At 51.1% G+C, this 16,773-nt stretch overlaps 1 protein-coding gene across 1 annotated transcript in view; it reads right to left on the bottom strand.

Annotated features, from left to right (window-relative positions):
• The window catches only part of KIFC3 (kinesin family member C3), a 54,397-nt gene extending 40,496 nt beyond the window's left edge, over positions 1-13,901 (bottom strand). The window contains exon 1 of the mRNA XM_055412662.2: positions 13,265-13,901. The gene's annotated coding sequence lies outside the window, so the exon portion shown is untranslated. The remainder of the gene's footprint in view (positions 1-13,264) is intronic.
• Positions 13,902-16,773: the final 2,872 nt, after the last annotated feature.

The following is a 16,773-nucleotide window of genomic DNA, read 5'->3' as shown; positions in this document are numbered from 1 at the left end:
GAGCTGAGTCAGCACACCCCCTCCCTGTCTGCTCTTCAAGCCCCCAGACACCTTCCCAGGTGGGTTCTGGAACATCCCACAACCTTGGAAGACTGCTCAGGTGGCCATCAGCATTACTAAGATTATCCCTGCTCTGACACCAGCTAGCAACCGCATCCTGTGTTCTCTCAAGAAGTCCATCAGCTACACATGTGCTCAGTGGTGTCCAACTCATTTGCGACCCCATGGACTGTAGCCCTCCAGGCTCCCCTGTCCATGGGATTTCCCAGGCAAGAATACTGGAATGGGTTGTCATTTCCTACTTCAGGGGATCTTTCCAACCCAGGGATCCAACCCACGTTTCCTGCATCTCCTGCATTGGCAGACAGATTCTTTACCACTGCGCCACTTGGGAAGCACCTATCAGTCACTCCTGGAAAGTAAATCCCTCAAGAGGCCCTGGTAACTGCAATCAGCTTTTCATTTCTCAGGGGGCAGGAGTGGGTACACAGAGGCAGCAGCCGGGTGAGGGAAGCTATATTTTTTCTGGCTCCTGACCACCTGCCAGCCTCTTGGCGCTGCCAGCATGGCTCACCCAGCTTCTCCAGCAGCCCCACAGCCTCTCCCCTGCCTCTGGCCCTCCTTCTCTGGGGGTGGCCCTTGTTTGCAAACAGCCACGGGAAGTTTTGATGCTGCTGATTAACCAGACTCCCACAGTTCCGGGTGGTTAGTCATCACGGCAAGTCTCAACCTTCCGCCAGCCCTGCCGACATCACTAGCTCCCAGGTGACGGGGAAGCAGTGACTAGGACCTGAGCAGTTTCAGTGGCTCCCATCATCATCTTCACGGGGTGGGGGAGGACCGCCACCCAGCCCAAACAACCGGAGCATGCAGGGCCTGGAATGCCAGGGTGGGACTTCGATGCAATTTAGCTTGCTTCTACCGAGGGATCGCTATGTGCCAAGCACTGGGCTAAACTTTACATACAGGATTGCTTTAGGTTTCATTTAATCCTCACAATGATATGTGAGGTAGGTGTTATAATTCTCATTTTACAAGATGGAAAAACTAGGGTACAATGTTGTAAGAGTGGCTGGGCCCAGGAATGTGTAGGGGGCAGCTGGGGGAAGGCAGCTTGGAGAGCTGAGAAGGCGGGGTACTCCAGGCCAGGAGTTGTGTTCCCACCCGCTGCATGACTCTGGGCAGGTTTCTTCCCTTCTCTGGGTCTCCTGTCACCTCCCTGGATAAATGAGGAGGATGAGCGGGTGAACTAAAACCACAAGGGAGTGAGTAGGCAAGTTGGAAAGGATGACTGTGTGATTCTGAGGTTCTGCTGCCTGAAGTCCTGGTCCGAGGGAGGGGTCATTCCAGCTGCGAACTTGGGGCTCTGGCCTCACTGTTGACAGTTGCTTGATAAATGAACGCCAGGAGAAGAAAGGAGATGAGTGGTTACCAGGGGCTGGGAAGGGAGGGGGAAATGGGGAGTGACTGCTAATGGGGATTCTTTGAGGGGGTGATGAAATGTTCTCAAATTAGGTTATGGGGAATGGTTGCATAGTTCTGCAAATATACTAAAAACCACTGAGTTGTACACTTTAAATGAGCAAATTTTATGCTATGTTAATTACATTTCAATAACGCTGTTTAAGAGAGAAAGGAAAGAAGGAAAGAAGGGAGGAAGGGAGGGAGACCATACAGGGGTTGGGCTGGAGCTCCCTCTGAGATTTGCCTCCTGGAGGCCTCACGTCCAACCCCTCCCAGTCACCCCTCCTGCAAGCACCCTGAGCCTGGGAAATGTATGTACCAAGACACCCAAGAGGCAGGTGATGGTTCCAGATTCCAACCAGCAGTGATGGGAGCCTCTGACCTCCTTGGAAGCAGAAGGAGCCACGAATCAAAGAGCAGGTGCGGGCCTGGAGGACTGGGGAAGGGGCGGGGATGGCAAGAAGACGGATGGAGGCCAAGTCAGGGCACGTGGCTAGGAGGAGACCCTGAGCATCAGAATTGTGGCTCTGATGGGAAGGCCCAGGAAACAGAGAGCCTGGGCTGGCCCGGGTCTCTCTTGGTGGCCTGAAAATATCACGGCATCTCAGAAAGTGCGCATAGAAAGTAACTTCTGCAGCTGAGGGCTCCTCTAGTGGGGTGCCAGACAGATGCAGCCATTTCAGAGGCAACATCCACCCAGACTTGCACGTGCACAGGTGCAGGGAGACCCAAAATGAAGGCAAAATTGGCCAGTAGGAGTCAGGAATTCATTCCACCTCTGCTGTTTGGGCAACTTGACTGCTGCAAGAGGAGATTCCCGGAGGGTCTTAGAGGCACAGCTTTCCTGTCTAGATTTCCAAGGGCAGATGACCCAGAAAGCACCGTCCCCCAGACAAACCTCTCCCGGCCACGTAGGCACATCCTCTTGCACCCACCTCTTTGGGCAACTGGCCGTGGACAGTCCAGCCATAAGGGAACAAAGGAAGCTCTATCTTGGAGATTGTAACTGCCTCTGAGAGTCTCAGCACTGGGGTCAAACCCACATGCCTGGCAGCCAGGCTGACAGAGGCTGAGGGGACATACCCCGAGGCTAGGGGCTCCTGGCTTATTCCTCCAGCCCTGGAGTACACGTGCTGCTATTGGCCCTGTTCTGTGGAGGTGACCCCAGGCAGACTGGCTCCAGGGGCCAGGCTCTTTTCTGTTTGGTTGGTTGGTTGGTTTTTTATGGCTGCACTGGTTCTCCGTTGCAGCGCGTGGGCTCAGGAGTTGTGGCACACAGGCATGTGGGATCTCCCCAGATCAGGGATCAAACCAGTGTCCCCGGCATTGGCAGGTGGATTCTTAACCACTGGCCCACCGGGGGAGTCCTTTATTTATTTATTTGGCTGCACTAAGCCTTAGTGGTGGCACGTGGGCGCTCCGATCTTCATTGTGGCATGCAGGCTCTATCGTTGTGTGTGGGATCTAGTTCCATGACCAGAGGCTGAACCTAGGCCTGCTGCATTGGGAGCATCCTCGCCCCTGGATCACCAGGAAAGTGCCAGAGGCCTGGTCTTAAATCATTTTACCATACGGCCTCTCCAGGGAACAGTTGGTGGGGTCCTTGTCGCCTGTGTCAGTCCTACGGATGCATTCAAGGCTCTGTGCCCTCTGCCTGCAGCCTCCCTGCCCAGCCCTCTCTCCCAGTGCTCCACCCAAGGCACTCTCCTGTTCTGAGTTTACTCTGTCCGCGCCTCCCTGCATTCGCACATGCTGTTCTTTCCGTGATGACAGCCCATTCACCAAGTGAGGCCCTGGAGAATTATCACCTCCTCATGGGCCTTCCTGCTACTGCCTAGTCAGACTGCCCCCAGGACCATCTGCCCTTCCCTTAGCTCACTCAGGACACTGAACTGAAGCTTCTGGAGAACTAATCACCCTCTCCCATCACCCTGGAGCTCCCTCATTCGGGCCCCCAAGCTGTGTGATCTTAAGCAAGGCACTCAACCTCTCTGAGCCTCCATGTCCTCATAAATGGCTGTCCTAATTATAATAGCTATTATTCTTATGGGTAATATTTACTGTGCATTTACTATGTGCCAGGCACGATGTTCTAAGTACCTTATGGGCAAAATCTCATTTAATCCTCACAGCACCCTAGGAGGTGGATGTTATTATTATCCCTTGTTACAGATAAAGAAACGATCACTTTTGTTAGGATGACTGCCTTTATCACGGTTGCTATTCTTTCTTCTGCCGCAAAGCTTAACATGCAGCAGATACTCAAATCCTGTTTGTTAAAGTCAAGTGTGGTTAAAAATAGGAGGGGACTCAGATAGGAAAAGAGTTCCAGAAATATGGCCGTGCACACGCTCCAGAATGTTGAGGTCTAGCCTTGTCCTGGCTGGAATGATGCCATCTCTGGAGCCTGATGCTGGCAGACAGTGGAGACCGGGGACCTGGGTGGCCCACTTTGGATTCTCCCATCAGCCCTAGCCTTACCGGTAGAAACAGACTCTGCCCACACCAGCCCTGCAGTGCTCAGAGCCCCACAGTTAACAGGGGGTTTTTGTCGTTGTTTAGTTGCTAAGCCGTGTCCGACTCTTTACGACCGCATGAACTATAGCCTGCCAGGCTTCTCTCTCCATGGGATTTCCCAGGCAAGGATACTGGAGTGGGTCATTATTTCCTGCAGGGGATCTTCCCCACCCAAGGATCAAACCTGCCATGTCTTGCATTGCAGGCAGATTCTTTACCACTGAGCCACCTGGGAAGCCCTCACCCATCCCCCCACAGCAAACAAGCCTCCTAGGTAAATGGTGACTGAGACTCTGGGGGTCCCAGGTGGTTGACTGAGGGCAGAATTTGTGCATATTCATAACTAGAATAGCTTCAGAGTTGACTTTGCCGAGCTCAAAGCCAAAGGTGCAGAATGCCCTGTATGTCCATGCTCCAAGCTCCAGATGCCGCAGTGTTTCCTAGGACCCCTCTCCACCACTCCAAACATTTCCTGAAAGCCTCAGGGGTTGCTTGCAAGGTCCCTGCCCATCACTCCCACTGACTGATCAAGGACCATATCAGAATCTGGCCAACTGTGCAACCAGGATGCTCTCCACGACCAACGCAGATCCCTGACCCCACAGCACCCAGGAGGCTGCACCCAATGCTGGAAACACAGACTCGGAGAAAGTGAGGGGCCAACTGCTGAGAAACACTTCACTCAGGGAGAAACATCTACTGTCTTGATTAGGCTCAGACATGCAGCTCAGATGGTATAGAATCTGTTCACAGTGTAGGAGACCCAGGTTCAATTCCCACGTCAGGAAGATCTCTTGGAAAAGGGAATGGTAACCCACTCTAGTATTCTTGCCTGGAGAATGCCATGGACAGAGGAGCCTAGTGGGCTACAATCCATGGGGTTGCAAAGAGTCTGACACAACTGAGCGACTAACACTAATGCTCATCCCATGGCAAAGATGCCTGGGTTCGTGGCATCACAGAGTCCTTCTGACTTACCACCAGCACCTCCAGGACACCAGACTCCTCTCCTGGTCACTGCTCCACCTGGACACACATGTAGTCCTTGGTGCCTCGATTAAGTCTGTGCCCTGTGGTAAGCTCTGCTCCAGGGGATCCAGCATCCATTCATACAGTGGACTCAGCTGGGCTGCCTTCTGCCCAACAGACAGGCTTTTACAGCCTTGACCTTCAGCTGGGGCAGTCAGGAGTCCTGTCCCCTTTCCCCTTGAGGCCTCCTCGACCCTAATGTAAGTTTGTGGACGTAAGCAGAAGGAGAAGAGGGTGTCAGAGGATGAGACGGTTGGATGGTGTCATCCAATGGACATGAACTTGGACAAACTTCAGGAGATGGTGAGGAACAGGTAGGCCTGGTGTGCTGCAGTCCATGGGATCACAAAGAGTCCGACACGACTGGGCAACTGAACAAGAATCAGGAAAACCGTGTTCAAACCCTTCCACCATGCGACCTGCTACTCACAGTCATTCACCATGGGGCCCACTCCACTTCTGATTATTTCTCAAGCCCTTGAGACATCTCCATTTACAGGAGTGCAAACCGAAGCTCTAAAAGATCAAGTGGTCCATCCAAGGAAAGTGCCAGAACCAGGCATTCTGTGGCTACTTCTCTCCACTGCTCACTCTTACTTGGAACCCACACATCGACACTGCTTACCCCAAACCCAGAAGCCATGACGGGCCCCTGAGGGAGGCAAGAGATGAAGTCAGTCTGTCCTGGGGTGTTGGAAGGACTCCAGAGGCCCGCGCGTCCCTGCCTGCCTGCCAAGGGAGGGCCTCGGAAGATCTGCCTCCAGGGGCTGAACAGAAGCCAGGCGGAAGGTGAGGGATCCGAGCACCACAGGGGAACCGCTGGGCTCAGAACTGCCCAGTGAATTGCAGTTGATGCTCCTCGTTTACAAGTTAAAAAACCACAACGAGCTGCGGAGTGACAGCCGGCTGCCCAAGTGTCGGAGGAATGTTGTTGCCAGACAGGTTGACGAGGTGTCTGCCAAGACGGGCTCCAGAAACCAGGCCTGGGCTGTTGCCACGCCAGGCGGCTCCTGGGAGGCCAAGGCCACAGGGGCAGCTGCCACCCTTCCCACAACAGGGGCCCCTGGAGACTCACTGCAAACCTCGACAGAAACCCCCCTAGATGCATGGGGGCCAGTCATCGCCCCCATGGGCAGTCACCCTGTCCAGACAGGGCTCATGGAGACCAGAGCTGGGGCAGCCACCCCACCCCACCTGACTCCTAGCAAGGTCTGAGGTGGGAAAGCTACAGGGCTTTCCTCCAACCAAGTCTGTAGCCATGACAACCTACCTTGAATCATTAATGAAGGTAATTCCAGGAATAATGTGTTTCTCCGGTGGCTCAGTGGTAAAGAATCTGCCTGCAGTGCAGGAGACTCAGGAGATGTGGGTTCAATCCCCAGGTCAGAAAGATCCCCTGGAGAAGGAAATGGTAACCCACTCCAGTACTCTTGCCTGGAAAATTCCATGGACAGAGGAGCCTGGCAGCCTATAGTGCATAGGGTCATAAAGAGTCGGGCACGATTGAAGTGATTGAGCACACACAGGCATGATAACAGTGGCTAACTTTTTTAAAGCACTTACACCATGCCAGGGATCACGCTGGGCACTTTTTCTGGATCTTCAAAAGTATTAGTTTCCTGTGGCTGCTGTAACAAATGACCACAGACTGGACCGCTTAAACCAGCAGTCCCCAACCTTGTGGGCGTCAGGGACTGGTTTTGTGGAAGACAGCTTTTCTGTGGACAGGGATATGGTGGGGGTGGGGAACTCAGACAGTCATGTGAGCGTTGGGTACCAGTCTGTGACCTGGGGATTGGGGACCCCTGGCTTAAACAACAGAAGCTTATGGTCACCCAGTTCTGGAGGTTAGGGGTCAGAATTCAAGGTGCACCAGAGCCACACTCCCTCTGCAGGATCCAGGAAAGAAACCTTTGCCTCTTCCAGCTTTTGGTGGTTGCTGGCAGTCCTTGGTGTTCCTTGGTTTGTAGACAAATTCTTCCAATCTTTGTCTCCACATCATGCTTTCCTCTCTGTGTGTCTATTCAAACTTTCCTCCTCTTATAAGGACATCAGTTGTATTGGATTAGGGCCCATTCTAATCCAGGATGACCTCATCTTAACTTGACCGCATCTGCAAAGACCCTATTTCCAAACAAGGTCATGCTCTCAGGTGCCAAATGGACATGAGTCTGTAGGAGATGCTTTCTACCTACTGTATCACATATAATCCTCCCAACAACCCTGGCACTGCTCTTATTCCCATCTTACAGATAACATGACTGAGGTTCAGAGAGGTTAAACAACTTGCCTGAGGTCACAGAGCTGGGAGACCAGAACCCAGTTTTACTGATTCTAGAACCCACATTATGTTGTCCCAAGCATCACGCTCATCACCACCTCCTCTGGGGCCCAGTAGTTCAATGTTCACAAGGATTTTCCTGGCCATTGTTAATCTTCCTGCCATCACAACCTCAAAAGACCCTGTTTTCAGTTTACAAAGGAAACAGAGACTCCATTAATTAACCTGGCCAAGGTTTCCCTGGTTGCTCAGCAGTAAAGAATCCACCTGCCCCTGCAGGAGACACAGGTTCCATCCCTGATCTGGAAAGAGCGAAGGAAATGGCAACCCAGTCCAGTATTCTTGCCTGGGAAATCCTATGGACCGAGGAGCCTGGCGGGATTCAGTCCTTGGGGTCACAAACAGTCAGACACGACTTAATGACTAAACAGCAACACAAAGGTCACATAGCTAAAAAGTGGCAATCTCTCAAACCCAGGTCCAGCACTGTCCACAATGCAGACTCCAAATGGGGAGTTAAGGGGAACATTTCAGGGCTTTGTCAAGTCAGTCAAGGCTATTTCCCCAGTGTGATCAATGACTGCTCTGTGTTTACTAATACCAACTTCAGCTACCCCTGCCAAGCTCATAGAAGGTATTGTAAATCTGCGGCTTAAATTTACCTCCTCAGGTTTCAGCCCGTTGCCCAGAACTGTTCTCTGCCAGCAGCAAGGCCAGCTGTTTGAGTGGTTCCAAAGCAGAGAAAAACCAGGTCAAGAATCCACAAGGCTCTCACAGCTCACATTTGAGCCGCAGATCTTGGGCCGCAGCAAGAGATCCAATGGGCACCGTTTGTCCAGTCACTCCTGGCCCAGAAGGGCAAGACTCAGACATAGGCCCATTAGCCCAGTGCCAGGCATGGCTCCAAGCACCATTCAGCTTTTTTCCACTAAACCACACAAGTACCCATGCGTATGTGCATGCTAAGTCGCTTCAGTTGTGTCCAACTCTGTGCAACCCTATGGACTGTAGCCCGCCAGACTCCTCTCCATGGAATTCTCCAGGCAAGATTACTGGAGTGGGTTGCCATGCCCTCCTCCAGGGAATCTTCCCGACCCAGGGATTGAAGCCGCGTCTCTTATGTCTCCTGCATTGGCAGGCATGTTCTCTATCACTAGCACCATCTGGAAAGCCTAGTATCCATGAAGTAGGTGCTACTGGTACCCCTATTTTTCCAGAGGAGGAGACAGGCTCCGAAGAAGCTCATGTTCTCCTGGTGAGTGGCTACGCCAGGACTGGGCCACAGGTCTGCTTGAGTCCAGAGCCCCAGCCTTCGTCTCTGAGGAGGGACATCCACGGAGGCCTGGAGCCTGTAAGAGTGACCACTGTGATAGAAGCACCTTAGAACATTCAAGGGCCAGAGTGGGGCCAGAGGGGGGTTTGAGAGAGGGAGGCCAGGCCTGAGGAACAGAATGCCTCGCAAGCCAGTGTCCTCTGGAGCCAAACAGGGCAAAGAGGGTGTGAGGGGATGCAAACAGGCACAAGCAGGAGGGTAGGACCCTGGGGGACCTCCCTCGGATCCACTGCAATAGCCAGAGAGGTTTAACATGAAAAGGAGACCACATCACCTTCTGACTTTAAAAGCATCATTGGTGGGACTTCCCTGGCGGTACCATGGTTAAGATTTCACCTTCCAATGCAAGGGGTGCAGGTTCAATCCCTGATCAGGGAACTCAGATGCCCTGTGCCTCGCAGCCAAAACATAAAACAGAAGCAACGTTTAACAAAGTCAGTAAAGACTTCAAAAATGGTCCACATTAAAAAAAAAAAAAAAAAACTTAAAAAAATGAAAGCACCAGTGGCTTCCTGTGAAGCTTACAACAGAATCCAAACTCCTTTTTGTGGCTGATGACCCTAACCCCGTGGCATCTCACAGCTCAGTCCCGCTCTAGCTGCACAGGCTTCCTTCTTGTTTTCCAAGTATGACACTGAGCCTTAGTACTTGCTGTTCCCTCTGCCTAGAATGCTGTTCCCTGAACTCTGCATGCTGACTCCTCGTCCTTATATTCTTAGCTCAACTGTCCCCTCTTTAGAGTGGCTTTCCATGGTCGCTAGTCCAGAGTCAGTAGCCCCCCATTATTCTCCAAGTAAACCCCCTGTTTTCTTTCCTTCTTAGCACATACTACATCCTGCAATTGCTGTTTGTTGATTGTTTGCCCTTTAATCTTTCTCCCATGAAGCCAAGGACTTTATCTTGTTCCCTGCTGACCTCAGCACCTAGTACAGCGCTTCACCCACTGTAGGTGCCCAGTGGATATTTGTTGAATGAATAAATTCACTAGAAATATGGAGTCATAGATGGATCACCCAGAGAAAGACCTGGGAACAGACTGGGCCGGCAGTTGTGATGGGCTGAGAAGAGCAGCCCAAGAGCAAGGCCCAGGTGGAAGCTTCTAGGGAAATCCTGGGAAAAGAGAGAAGTAGGAGCCACAGGGGCCAGCCTGGCCACAAACAAGGGCAGAAATGCACAGAAAAGAGGTAGTTTTCTTAAGAGCAGTGCGGGCAGAACTCATGCCAACCAACTGGCACATGCAACAGTGGAAAGGCTAGTGAGAACTTAAGGGTGATTTGTCAGAGTGACAACAGAAGGTAGGTCCCAAGGCATCCTACATCCATTCATTCATTCATTGATAGGTACTGAATATTTACCACGTGCAGTGAGTGAGGAAGGCTGTTCTGGAGAGGGCAGAGTCAGGGATGGCGTCAGAGTAAAGGGCGTGGGGCTACTTGGGGTTGCTGGGCCTTCAGTCTGGAAGACTTCCTGGAGGAGGGTGACCAGGCCCTGTGAGAAGATGCTCTACCTCAGGCTGCGGCACTGGGCAGGGGCAGAGGCAGTAAGTGGAGCCAGGTGACTGTTTGCCACTTCAGCTCCAGCCATAACCAGACAGACCAGACCAGAGAGGGTTCCTTGGTTCATATCCTGTTCCAACCCATAGCAGGGACTCAGATCAGAACCCAGAACAGGAACTCATATCATGGACTCAGATCAGAACCCAGAACAGGGACTCAGATCATGGACTCAGATCAGAACCCAGAACAGGAACTCATATCATCGACTCAGATCAGAGCCAAGAACAGGGACTCAGGGTTTTTAGACTCAGAAGTGCACTTTCACCCCATAACCCTCTGCACCCACCTGCTTACAATCTCAGGGCTCTCGTGGTTAATTGCCCCTCTTTTCTTACAGGGGAAAGTCCATAGGTCAGCCACCTTATCTCAATCGGTGTATGGGGAGCAGTTCTGGGTAGAGGATGGCTGGTGACCTTGACAACAATTTGCTGACGTTAGAGTTTCAGAAGTTAAAAGAAACAACACTTGCAAATAAAACAAGAAAACTCTCTAGGACACTATGGCCCAGCAGTTAGGAGGTTTGACTCCAGAGTTAAAATCCAGGCCTACCTCTCTCTGGCTGGACCACTTCAGGCAAGCGCTTTAACATTTCTGAGTCTATTTTCCTTGAGTGCACAATGAGCATAATCATATCACTTGTCCTTCCAAGGTTGGTTGAACAGATGAATGAGATAATGCTTGAGACAATCTTGGTACATGGTGGGCACTCAAAACATGGTAGCAGTAACACGCAGCCAGTTACACACCAGGCGCTGCTGGAGGGCCCTGCAGTCTACAAAATACCTGGCCTGTCCTCTTCAAAAATATCAACATCATGAAATACAAAGAAAAGACCCAGGCATTGTTGCAAGTTGTTGTTGTTTAGTGGCTAACTCCTGTCTGACTCTTTGCAACCCCATGGACTGTAGCCTGCCGGACTTCTTTGTCCATGGGATTTCCCAGGCAAGAATACTGGAGTGGGTTGCCATTTCCTTCTCCAGGGGATCTGCCTGACCCAGGGATCAAACCCACGTCTCCTACACTAGCAGGTGGTTTCTTTACCATGGAGTCACCAGGGAAGTCCAAAGTCTGTAATTGTAGAAGGGAAAAAAAGAAAGGAATGCATAATCCCTGCCCTTGAAAGGATGCAGAGAGCCCTGGCATGTCCCTCTGGTGGCAGACTTCCATGGAGGGTGATCAGCCATCCGGGTTTGCCCAGGACTGTCTGGTTTTAGCGCTGAGAGTCACCCATCCTGGGAAATCCCTCAGTCCTATGTGAACAGGCATAGTGGGCCACCCACTTCCAGGTGAACTGTATGGATGAATACTGTGGGCCCCTGTGGGTCCAGTGAGCCTCCCTGCCCTGGTAGAGGCCCCCCCGGTTGTCTCTTCAGTGGGGGGGACAGGTTTGCCATGAGTGGGCAGAGTGCAGGCTGGACACCTCATCCCACCCAACAAGAGCCAGGCCAGAGATTTACAGAAGAGTGAGGTGTTCTCAGAGAACAAGATTTCAAAGCTCTGTGCCGTGAGGCCCCAAGAGTGGAATGAGGCAGCTTGGTGAGGACAGTCCCACCCCACTGACACCTCTTGACCAGTTGCTCACTCTGCCTCAGGCAAATAGTTAACCGACTTCGGAGGCCTACTCAGCTGTCACTGTGATCAGAAATCGGTGTGAAGGATGGATGGACACCAGGCCTCTGGCCTTGTCAACCGGGTGCTTCATGGCCGAGGAATGTGACCTACAGCTCACACAGCCTGGCCTGCCTAGCAGGTTGGTAGCTGCCTGGGGCGGGCCTGTGGGCAGTCCAGGCTGCTCGTGACCTCCTGGGGGGACTCCCTTCCTGGGTGAGGTGGAGCAAAGGCACTCCTGCTGGACGTCATGAATCACGACCCAGTCCCCCGGCTCCTGTCCCTCCCAACAGATGTCGAGAGTCTGTGCTATAGCCCCCCAGCCTCGAAGGGCTCTGAGGAGAGTACATGGGGTTTGCACATGTGCTTTGAACTGCACCCATGAAAGCCTTAGGTGTCATGATCACGACAAGAATACCAGCTTGCATGTGGCAGGCTGTCAGACCCCCTGCAAGGAGGGCCCCCCTCTACTGAGCTCCCTTGGCTGCTGTGGGGCCAGCTGTGAGTTAGCCTTTGACCTTGGCTACCTTCTTAATTTAGAAAAGTAGCAGCTGCCCACCCAAATTAGCCACTTCTTGCTCAGCCCACAGTTCCGCCATTCACAGGCCTCAGGTCCTCTTGAAAGTCAAGTTGGCATATTGCCCTGTGGCGTTGTTCTCTGGTTAGACTGTTTTGACACCAGACGAGTTCAAACAGTACAGACTCTGATGAAAGCAAGCCTTCCTCTCACGCCTGAACTCTGTCCCAGAATTCACTTCCTCCCAGATGATTGCTGTGGCCAGTGGCTGGTGGATCCTTCCGAGAGATAGTCCCCGCATACAGGAAATGCCTAGCTCACCCACGAGTGTCAGCACAGCACACACTCTGTGCCGCACCTTGCTTTTCTTACTTCACCCTCCCAGAGAGCCCTCCAGATCACACAGAGAGACTTGCCCCCTACCCTTGTGTAAAGGGTGAACACACCCAAATGATTAACCACCTCTGTTGGCTGATAATTGAGTTATTTCTAGTCTTTTGCAACCACAAACATTGCTTCCAGAAATGTTTCAGTCCCTGGATCTTTGCTGTCACTTACAAGTAGTCATAGATATTCCCAAAAAGTGGAATGGTTAGCATTATCATTTTTAATTTTGGGGTAGGGACCGACTCCTTTGAGAATCTACTGCAAAATAAAAAATCCTCCTCTCCAGAAAAAAAAAAAAAAAACAACCCTATGCAATGATTTTATAGAAATTCAGATTTCTGGAGGGAGACTCACAGATACCATATTAAGAAGTCATTGCATAGGGGAACAGAATATATGTAAGAAGACTGCATCTGACTATCACTTCTCTGCATGTCTATGTATGTAGGTTTCATTGCGATATAGGAAGAAACCGGTTTGTGGCTCTGACAGTCACAGAAACAGCCAGCAAAGTTCAGTTCAGATTCCAGAAGTCAGATTCCTTATCACACTTTGTTCACCAGGGTACATACCTCTCATGGCTGTCGTGCTTCTTGACCTCAGCTCCCTGGAACCTGGCTGTGGAGCAGGTGCGCTGGGCCAGGGCTGCACCTCTCAGCGGGCGCAGGGCCTCCGGGCCCCCCAGACCCTGCCTGCAGCTGTCGTCTCGCCTCAGGATGTGAAACCAGACCCTGCCCCTGGACGGCTCCAGAGCTCGCACACTCACTTAGGTATTAATATTTTATGCCAGCAGCCAAGGAGCACTCGGGTTAGCAACAGTCTCTCCAGGAAAACACCGTTCAGAGAGAGTACAGACTTTGATATCTCTCAGTCAGGATCCACGCTGGACTAAAGAGGGACTGCCCTGGTGGTCCAGTGGCTAAGGTTCCATCCTTCCACTGCAGGGGATGCAGGTTTGATCCCTGGTCAGGGAACTAGGATCCCACGTGCTGGGATATACAGCCAACAACAATAGCAAAGAAAAAGAAAAGAAAGGGAATCCACTAGAGAAAAAATAAAAGGAAACAGAGCTGGGAGCAGCCTGTGACTGGTCAGAGTCTGGCACCAATGAGTTCAGGGTCTGAGTCTGGGGCCCTCAGAAGCCAGAAGCTACCCTTGGGCGCATTCTGGTGTCCAGCTGGCCCTGCGACCGAGGGCCCTGCCCCACAGTGAGGACAGAGAAAGAGCTGAAGCCAGGAAGCCAAAGGCCTTGACTGACAGTCTCCCAGGCCACTCCCCTGACAGAGCTTCATGCAAAACTGTTTCCACAAATCCGGAGCAGAGCCAAAGAGCCACCTGGAGCCTGGCTCTGAGGAGGCACTCAAGACCTGTTATCCCTCCCCTTCTTCTCTCTTTCCTTCAAAGTTCCTGGAACTCAAACTCTCTCCAGGCCCTCCTGCTGCTCACACAACCGACTGTGGTTATTATCAGGGTGACAGCACCCCCCGCCTCCGGTACATGGTCATTTCCTGAAGCGGAGATGTCAACAGCTTGAGTCTCAGCAACCAAGAGGCCATGGATTTAGGGGAAACTCCCCAACACTCCCTGAACGACAAACCTTCCAGTGGCCAATTTGGAGAGGAAGGAACTGAGGACTCTCATTTCTGGAAGCCCATGTGAGTTCTAGAAGGTTCTGTCCTGGAGGCTATAGCCACATTGCCACCTGTGGCTTGTGTGTGGGTGTGTGAGCACGCTTAGCAGTGTCTGATTTTTTGTGACCCCCATGAACTGTAGCCTGCCACATTCATCTGTCCATGGAATTTTCCAGTTGGAATGAGTTGCCATTTCCTTCTCAAAGCTATCTTCCCAACCTAGGGATAGAACCCATGTCTCTTGGGTCTCCTGCATTGCAGGTGGATTCTTTACCAACTGTGCCACCTGGGAAGCCCCTTTGCTATCTGTGGCTTATGTACTGAGAAAAAAAATTACCCAACATCCATTGAGCAGCCACTGCAGACCAGGTAGCATTGTAAGTGTTTTCAAATGTGTTCACTTTTATTCCTCCAGCGGGCCCTTGATGTGAATTCCAGGATTATTCCACTTGGATCTGTAGCCCAATTGGAATTCCAGTGGCTCTACCCTGGGCCGCACCCCGACCCCAGGCGTGGGCTTTCCCGAGTGGTTTCCTGAAGGAGATGGGAGGAGAGAGCAGCTCTAGGCCCTCCTGCTCCTCAGGATGGAGCTGTGTACATGTGTGTGTGTGTGTGTGCGCGTGAGTGCTGTCACCTGTGTCACCTTTGCAATTGCCCCGTGAGGTAAGACGTGTGTTTACATCCCTTTCTCAAGTAAGCAAGCCGATGTGAAGCAACCTGCCCAGTCACTCAGTGGCAGAGCAGGGATTCAGCCCCAGGCTGGGCAGTCAAAGGTCAGGCCCTGGCTGGGCGCTGCATGTGGTGGCCCACATGGGGACGTGGCCTTGAGGAAATGGTGCAGCAGTGGAGGGTGATGGGGGGTGGCGGGGGGTGAAGCCTTTGCAACATGGGCGGCAGGAGCAATGTTTGCAGCAAAGTCTGGTCTGCGTCTGCGCCCAGATGCGCTTGTGATTGTCTCCCTGAGGAGACAGCCTGGGGTGGGGCCTGATGGCTCTGGGCTGGGGTCCGAGCCTGGGTTTCTCATCCCAGCTTTGCCCTGACAGATCCAATCTCTCCACAGGCCTGGGCAGAGGGCGGGCTCTGCTCACCCTTCTGGCCATGATGCTTTGTGAGGCAGGAGTGGGAAGCAGAGCCGATGGCATAAACCCTCACCCATACGGGCCTTTGATTATGTACCTCAGAAGCAGCCCAACCCCAGGGGAGCTACTCAGTCCCCCTAATAGCAAGCCCATCACCCCCAGCAGAGAGCAGTGACAGCAACCTTCCCAGCTGAGCACTAACTAGATGCCAGGGGCTGGAGGCCACCTCTACACAAGCTGATTGCTATGGACCAAAGCAGATGCTGTCACTACACCCATTTTACAGATGAGGAAACTGAGGCTTAGGAAAGTCAGTAGGTACAGTAAACACAATGCCCAAGGTCTATAGTATTGGAGGGGGGGTCCATGAAGATATTTTAATATCACTTAAAAGCAGAAGGAAAAATATTCAGGATGAAGAAGATGGTTTTACACATAACAAAATATTTATCTTTAATGCCAACATTGTGGTAAATATATTTTTAGAGTTTTCTTTTTAAAGAAAACCCTAAAGACTCTACACAGAAAACCCTAAAGACTCTACCAGAAAATTACTAGAGCTAATCAATGAATATAGTAAAGTTGCAGGATATAAAATCAACACACAGAAATCCATTGCATTCCTATACACTAATAATGAGAAAATAGAGAAATTAAGGAAACAATTCCATTCACCGTTGCAACGAAAAGAATAAAATACTTAGGAATATATCTACCTAAAGAAACAAAAGACCTATATATAGAAAACTATAAAACATTGGTGAAAGAAATCAGAGAGGACACTAATAGATGGAGAAACATACCATGTTCATGGATTGGAAGAATAAATATTGTGAAAATGAATATATTATCTAAAATAATTTATAAGTTCAATGCAATCCCTATCAAGCTACCAACGGTGTTTTTCACAGAGCTAGAACAAATAATTTCACAATTTGTATGGAAATACAAAAAACCTCGAATAGCCAAAGCAGTCTTGAGAGAGAAGAATGGAACTGGGGGAATCAACCTGCCGGACTTCAGGCTCTACTACAAAGCCACAGTCATCAAGACAGTATGGTACTGGCATAAAGACAGAAATATAGGTCAATGGAACAAAATAGAAAGCCCAGAGATAAATCCATGCGCCTATGGACACCTTATCTTTGACAAGGGAGGCAAGAATATTCAATGGAGAAAAGACAATCTCTTTAACAAGTGGTGCTGGGAAAACTGGTCAACCACTTGTAAAAATGAAACTAGAATACTCCCTAACACCATACACAAAAATAAACTCAAAATGGATTAAAGATCTAAATGTAAGACCAGAAACTATAAAACTCCTAGAGGAGAATATAGGCAAAACACTCTCTGACATAAGTCACAGCAGGA

This window comes from Moschus berezovskii, chromosome 22 (assembly GCF_049115385.1).
Source record: "Moschus berezovskii isolate FMDL1 chromosome 22, NW_MosBer_1.0, whole genome shotgun sequence".
NCBI lineage: Eukaryota > Metazoa > Chordata > Mammalia > Artiodactyla > Moschidae > Moschus > Moschus berezovskii.
Note: the sequence above shows the minus strand (reverse complement) of the source record. Positions and strands in the feature narration are given on the sequence as shown.